This window comes from Cannabis sativa, chromosome 1 (assembly GCF_029168945.1).
Source record: "Cannabis sativa cultivar Pink pepper isolate KNU-18-1 chromosome 1, ASM2916894v1, whole genome shotgun sequence".
In the NCBI taxonomy this organism is placed as follows: Eukaryota; Viridiplantae; Streptophyta; class Magnoliopsida; order Rosales; family Cannabaceae; genus Cannabis; species Cannabis sativa.
In genome coordinates this window covers 22,580,359-22,589,002 of record NC_083601.1, presented here as the reverse complement: position 1 = coordinate 22,589,002, position 8,644 = coordinate 22,580,359, and positions in this window count along the sequence as shown.

Below are 8,644 nucleotides of genomic sequence, written 5' to 3'. Positions count from 1 at the left end.
TCTTTGGCTTTGTTCATTCAAGTGAGCTTGTCATTTTATTTGATTGTTATTTCTTGGCCATGAGTAATAATTTGTTAAGCTAGATCTTGTTCCAGAAGGGTTATATCTAGTAGTTAGACTTGGATGGAGCAAGAGAAATCCTAGATTTAGGTTTTTCTTTGTAAGTGGAATAGGAATATTTCATTTACCTTGCATAACTTAAGAATTAATGCTTAATTTGTGTTCTGCAATCTGGTTTGATATAAGAATATGTGAATCTAGATGGTAGAACTTAAATTGTGAGTTTTGGAAAATTCTCACAAATACATAAAAAATTCTGTTATCAATGTGTATGAATGCTGAAGTAATGCTATAGCAACTGGAAAGAACCTGACTAGGGGGAATTAGTTATTCAAGCCACTTTTTACCATATTACATTTTTTCCAAGTAATTTTCTAGCAACAGTAGCATTGATTTTAGCAAGTTTAATTACAGTTATTTTAATTTTGAATCATTGCTCAACCATTTTCATATTTTTATTTTTACTTTAAGTTGTAATTAGTTGATTTTACATCATATTTTGTTTGCAATCCCTGTGAAGACGATCTTACTTATCACTTTATTACTTGTGTGACTGCGTATACTTGTGTACATAATTTTTACAACTGCATGCTTACATTTTAAACCTCAAATCTGTAGAAGTATGCTTACATTTTAAACTAGGGTTGTACATAAATTTTTGTAAACTGCCTAACCTGAATAACCCGCCCAAACCAAACCGAAAAACCCAACAAAAATTTCAAACCGAAAAACCCGACAAAAAAATAAACTGCCCAATCTGTAAATTGGGCGGGTTGAAAATATAGCCAACCCGCCCAATTAACCTGACATAACCCGACATAACCCGATTATGGATTTTTTCTTTTAAGTTTTTATTATATATATATAATAAGCTATATATAATAAGCTAAAAAAAAATAAAACCCTAATTCCTCATTAGGCGTCGCACTCCCTCTTTCAGTCCCTTTCCCTGTTTCCCATTCGCATACTCTCTCTCCCTTACTGATCTCTCTTAGTCCCAATCTAACGCCTATTTCGAGTCTTTTCCAATGGTAATCCTTGTCTACCAGCTTGTTTGCACAATTTTCATTTTTGCTTCACTTATTCAATCTCTAGTCAGTCTTCCCTATGCACGACGTTGACTCATTGTCTACAGTCCAGCCACTTCAAACAACTCGACAACCTTTGGGACAATAATAATGGTATCCTTTCTCTTCATCATTTTTTTAATTGTATATATTTGAAGAACTTTATTTTGGTATTGCTCGAATGGAATTAGATTTTGTAAAATATATTATATATAAATGTTTATTGCAAATCATTTCAAATATTGTTAGTATTTTTTTCTCTATTGCTCTCTGATTCTCTCTGTCTCTCCTACAGGTGGCCAGTGAAGGAGGCATCACATATTTTGGGTGGAAGCTCATTAGGTGGTAACGACAAGAAGAAGAATAAAAATATTGGGGTCGGTTTGGTCGGGTTAACCCGACAAAACTGACTCACCCAATGGTCGGTTTGATTTTTTTTTTTTTTAATTATTTGGGCAGGTTGCACCTAAAATTTTGTAACCCGATTTATACTTTGGGTTAAATAAAATGTAAGATAAATTGACCAAACCGACCGATGTACAGCCCTATTTTAAACCTCAAATCTGAAATAAATATTCTTACATTTTAAACCTCAAAACTGTATCAAGTAATCTTACCTTTTAAACCTTAAATCTGTACTAAAGTAATCATATTTTCTAAACCTCAAATCTGTACAAAGTATTTCACTTTTTAAATGTAAGAATATTAAAAGAGAGAGAAATGGAAGAATGAAAGAAATGGAAAAAGGCTCATCTGAAACTGATGAGACCAAAGCCTTTATATAGATGAATGAGATAACAGAAAGTGGTTACAACAGCTGGCAAACTGCACAGCTAAAAAACAGTTAAACACTAACTGAAATAACAGACAAAGGAACTAACATAATCCTAACATCCCCCCTCAAGTTACACTTGGACAACTAAGTGTTAACTTGTCTCTTAAGTACACAAATTGTTGAACTAGCAATGGTTTAGTCAAGATGTTTGCTATCTTGTAGGTAGAATCAACATATCGAACATCGAGTTTGTTGCCAATGACCTTGTCCCGAACAAAGTGAAGATCAATTTCGATATGTTTAGTTCTAGCATGATAAACTGGGTTGGAAGCAAGAGAGCCAGCACCAAGGTTATCACACCATAAAATTGGGCAGTGGGACAGGTTGATAGAAAGCTCAGTAAGAAGAGATTCAATCCAGACTAACTCAGATGTTGCTAAAGCAAGAGCCCGGTATTCAGATTCAGTACTTGATCTGGCTACCACACTCTGCTTTTTGGAGGCCCAACTTATGAGATTTTGTCCCAAAAAAACAAAATAACCCGATGTTGACTTTCTGTCATCATAACAGCCGGCCCAATCGGCATCTGTGTAACCTTGAAGATCGATTTGGGTGGCTGGTTTGAAGGTGAGTCCGAGATGAGATGTACCTGCAAGATATCTCAAAATTCTTTTACATGCTCCCTAGTGTTCGGTTGTGGGAGCCTTGAGGAATTGACTCAATTTGTTCACAGCAAAGGCAATGTCCGGTCTTGTCATTGTGAGATATTGGAGAGCCCCAATTACACTCTATATTGTTTGGCATCTGCAAGAAGCTGTCCAGAAGTGAGAGACAACTTGGTATTAGCACACATAGGTGTAGATTGTGGTTTTGCGTCTGTCATATTTTTCTTGTTGAGTAAATCCCTTATGTATTTTTGTTGAGTAAGATGATATGTAGTGCCATTTCTGAAAGCCTCAAACCCCAGGAAATAATTGACCGATCCTAGCTTCTTTAGACCGAACTGTTTGTGTAGATTGTCTATGATACTTTGAACTTGCTTGAGTTCATGACCAGCAATTAATATATCATCTACATATACCAGTAGCATGATGAGTTTCCCATTGTTGTTGCTGTAGAACAAGCTATTATCGGCTTTGGAGTGCTAAAAACCTTGCTGAAGCAAGAATTGTTTGAGTTGTTCAAACCAGGTTCTTGGAGCCTGTTTTAATCCATATATGGCTTTATTTAGTTTGCAAACGTAATCTGGGTGTTCTTCATCTACAAACCCTTGGGGTTGACTCATGTAAACATCTTCGGTGATCTCTCCATTTAGAAACGCATTGTTTATATCTACTTGCTGAATATCCTAGTTGTAATGAGCAGCGAGAGTAAACAAGATGCGAATAGTGCAAGGCTTTACAACCGGACTATATGTTTTAAAGAAGTCAATTCCTTGTGTTTGTTGGAAACCTCGAGCAACCAATCTTGCTTTGTGTGTGTTCACGGATCCATATGCGTTATACTTTATTCTAAAGAGCCATCTATTAGTAATAATGGTCATATTCGGGTTAGGTGGAACAAGTTTCTGTTGGAAATTATTTTACCAGGATCTATTTACTATCATGTATGTTGGATTAACAACCTAATATGAATTTTAAAACATTGAAAATAATAAACACATATAAAGTTAGAAAACCTTACAGTGGGTGCAGCGGAATAATATGACTCCTTCCGTTCAGGTCTCTAGCCCTTGATTCCTTTCTGTAGCAGAGCACCACCAAGATCTGAACCTGGATCTTTTTTTCTCCTTCTTTGATGCAGAATTTCCATAGTCTTACATACTATGATTGAGGTACCACTTGATGTGTGTGGGCACTACTCATCTCATAAGGATTTCGAAATTTTCTCTCTTTTTCTCTCTTAATTTCGTGGTCTTAAGCTTACAAGAGAAGAGAACAAGGGTTGCTTTATATAGGGAAAAGGGAGAGCACAAATTTCCAAATAAAACAGTTTCCTCTTTTACTGTGTAATTGATTAACTGCCTTATTTAGTGTGATCCACCACTTTTCTATTTTTGCTAGGCTTTGATTAGCAATTACATGGCAATTAAAATTAAAAAATAATAATTGGGAAGAACACAAAGAGGTGGTCGGCCATAGGGTGAAATGGGCCTCACTTGGATTTTGCAGTTTCCTCAATTTTATTTCTATTTCTCCAAAAATGACATTTTTCCAATTCTAATCATTTAAATGCCAAAACTAATTATTTAATAACTAAAATAGATTATTAAATAATATTGTCATTTAAAATAATTATTAATTAGACATACAAAGTCTCTCAATTAATAATTAAACCTAGAAACCCTTTTATTTACGATTTCATCCTTACTTAGTGAGAATTCATAAAGTAGACATAGTCTAACTTTAGAATTATAATTGATTAATTAAAATCAATTAACTGAGTCTTACAAGCAGTATGGTCTCAACTAGTATGGGGACCATGGGTCTATATAACCGAGCTTCCAATAAGTCGAACCAAATTTACCAAGTAAATTCCCTAACTTATTAATTCCTCATTGAATCCACACTTAGAACTTGGAATTGCACTCTCAGTCATATAGAACGCTCTATATGTTCCACGATACAGACACATCATTAGTTATCCATTGTTATAACCCTAATGTGATCAATGATCCTCTATATAGATGATTTACATTGTAAAGGGATTAAATTACCGTAACACCCTACAATGTATTTTATCCTTAAAACACTTAACCATGTATAAATGATATTTCAACTAACTGAAATGAGATCTCTACCATTTATCTTCGTTTGGTTAAGCTCGAAGGAAATCATCCTTTACTTTCTATTTTCCAAATAGAAGCTATAGATTCCATATTTATGTTAGCGCTCCCACTCAATTTCATTACCGTGTTCCCAAAATGTATGTATCACCCTGACCCAAAAGTAGGCTTAACTAACAAATCAAAGAAAATGAGTAACACTCTTGAGATTGAACCTAACCATATCAGGATTAAGATCATTTGATCTAGGATCAACAAGTGATATTGGATTGAATAGATATTACGGTAAATTTTAATATATCTAATCAAAGTTCAATATCGGTCCCTTCCGATGTATACTCCATACATCCGATACTGGTAAACTTTGCCAATGTCCTGGAAAGGACATAACACTTTTCCAAGGTGTAAGAATACCTATCGCTGATTATACCATGTCAGTCTAAATCCAGTGTTCTGACAAATCAGGGAATAAACTTTTGAACATATAATTAAGATTATATTCCACTGTGCTGACAACACTATAATCTTAACAAATTCATATGTTCTGGACTTAAAAAGAATTCATACATTATATCATATAATCATGAAATAAATCATGTGAACCATGCAACATAAAATGTTATTTCTGATCTTTATTAATAAGTAAATCTGATTATATTGAAATGAGTTTTATTTAGGGCATAAAACCCAACAAACTCCCACTTGCACTAATATAAAACAAAATGTGTATTTCAAATAATCATTAACACCTTGATATACCAATCAAGTGTAATAGTAGTAAACTCCTCGTAATAGGATCTGATAGGTTGAATTAAACACAACCTCTTCTCCACCATTACTCTTCCTTAATCACAAAATCCTTGATAATGTGAAATTCCTCTCTATATGTCTACTCTCTTGGGATACTGGATTCTATACTTTTGGCAACTACTCTTTGGTTATTAAGGAAGTAACCCTAGTAGTTAAGGCAAGTTGGAACAGTGCCACAAAAGTATAGAACTTTCCTTAGACTGAATAAGTATCTTTCCTGCAACTTTTAACATTCAGTCTCTCTCTGGTAGACCAAGAGATTTCAGATAGGTTTTTACACTTCTCCAAAATCGCTACTCCACCCCCAAAGTAATCACCATCTTATCAGCAGACTTTCTAGCACAAAGGCAAGTCTCGAAATCTGATGTGGTGTAGTCTAAGAGTTTTAAACACACCCTTATCGACTAACATATAGTTCCTCTTCTTAATCTTAAAATTTACTTGATTGTCTTCCAATGTTCCTCTCCTGGATTAATCTGATACTTACTCATTACTGCCACTCAATAGCAGGTGTCTGGTCTAAGGCATACTAAAGCATATCTGAGACCTCTCACTGTTGATTCAAGAAATTCTTTCATGACTTTATCTTTTCTGGAATAGTTGAGACTTTTCCTTAGATAAATAAAATCTATATCTAAGAAGTTGTGAAGCTTCTATAGATTTCCATTGGAAAGAGAATGCTTCAACATCTTATGCTTGCATTAGAGTAAGTAATTACCAGGTGTACCACAAGCCCTAGGTTTAGATAAACTCAAACCTATAATACTAGGAACAGGAAGTTTTGTTAAGTCCATTGAATAGACTTATTAACGAAAATTTCCTTTCATGTCCTTGTAATAGAAAACTTTAAGTTACTCCATGTGAATGGATCAAACCATAGTTCTATTGGCTTTCTTCTTAGTTTCTTATCTTGACAATCCATTACTTGTTTAAACTCACAATGGATTTTAATCACTAGTATCTTCCAAGTTATAAGAAGGTGAGTTTCTAGAAACTCTCCCACTACAACAAGGTACCGTGAACTATGTCTAAGAAAACTAAATGGTATAGACCTCTTCAGTTGTGTTAAGACAACAGAGGCAGTGGGATCATCTTGTAAAATAAGATGATAGAATACTTTTGGAATCAAGAAAAAATATCTCCTTTATTTGCTACTTTATTTTCAGACTAAGTCATTTTCTTAGAAAAAGTGGTATTTGTTTAAACAAACACTTTCTTATCTAATGACTATGGGATGCTCCACCCCTAATCACTTAGAATAGCTAACAAACATGCAAACCAGGGTTAGCAGTTCTAGCTTTTCTTAAGATTTTGATTAGGTCATCCATGAATCTAGTAATGATTTACATTAAGTATACAACCATTGCATCATTCTGAAATTTTATTTCCATAGAAGGATTTAGACAACAACTAGTAACTAATCATCAATATGCAACTCGAATTTCAAGGGAGGTAAGTTTGGATATAATTCAAAATCAAATTAATGATCTTTGAACTGCATATCTACTAACTTTTTCTCCACCCATATCAGTTCGCAAGATCTTTAACCACTTACCTTCACCATTGCTAGAAATTCATGAAATTTTTCAAACATTTCAAATTTTTTTTGCATAAGGTAAAATCTAAAGTGATCGTTTTAAGAATACAACGAAAACTCATATCCACCCCTGAATGTACATCCATCTGCGAATGAGATGATTATACTTTCAGTGGATATAGGCATATTAACTCTTTGCAGAGAATGATCTTGTCAAAAACACTATGAATAAGATACAAATGCCATAGATTTATAAAATGCGGTTGTATCTTTTAGTTACAACAAAGAGTTCTTAGAATAGTGCAAGTGGATTCTGGTCACAGAATACTAAACTCATACAGTTTAAATCCATTGAAAGAAAATGGTTATGAAACACTTGTGAAAGTGTAACTGTATAATTAGTAACTCTTTCTTGGACCACCACTACTAATTTAACTCTATGATTTGCCTATACAAGTAGGAGATATCTAAGATTGAGGATTTATATCATTTTGGGACAGAATTCCGGGAATATAATCATATGCGTCATCTAATTTCTTAAGAGAAAATAAGACTTTATATGATTTATAGACCATTCATCCAATGATTTGTCGTTAAGCTAATTCGAAATGAATAAGCTAAGAGGAATTAGGATAATTTCGTTTTAAATAAGAATCCAACGATGCTCCGATTAGCGAGAGTCAAAGTAATCTTATTTATACAATCTTCTTGTTTCATATTGTAAAATACTAGTCTAAGGTGTCATCAATTGATGAACAGCTAGATGTTGCATATACAATATTTATCTTCCGAGATCTAATACTATTATGTTAGTCTAATGGTGAAAATCCATTAGGGATTTATCTCATTAGAAAAACAAACCAAGTTAGACCAACAATGAAGATTCGAAATTAAACTACAATTTAATAACAGAAAATAACATGGTTCAATACAAATTCATACACAATTCAGAAATTATTAAGCACATAGCAAGTAGGAATGACAAGTGAAAATACTAAAACATACAATCCTAAATAATTTCCAAGGTTTTCAACAAACTGATATCATTGTCCCGTTTAGGCGAGAGTCAAAGCTACCATCCATTGAATAGAGTTGTCAGCTCATCTAAAATGATCAACATTCTAGCAACCTTTTATTCGATCAAGATTGGAATCCGCGTTGTCCCGTTTAGGCGAGAGTGAAGGCTATTCCATCTTATGAGCTTCCACCATTGTTTCATATTCTTGTAAGTCTTATACAGTCGCCACCATTAGGGTGATCATAAACTATATAAAAAACTTATAAGATTACTTATCTTTCGAGATTAAACGGTGCTAACTTGCTAATGAACGTTCCTCCATTAGGCAGGATTACTCACTAAAATAATAGCTATGTAAAACCAACAATGGAGATCGAATATCTTTATAATAATAAAGCTCATTATTTAATGAAGGGTTGTATTTTCTTCTAATATTTATTTTAAATATATATTTATTTAATTAAAATTTCTAATTTAGAATGAAAAATTTCAAATATAAATTTTAATTTAATATTTATAAATTATACTTAGATGGATATGAAAATAACGTGAATTATTTCCATCTTAGTAATAATTTCCATAAATATTTAGA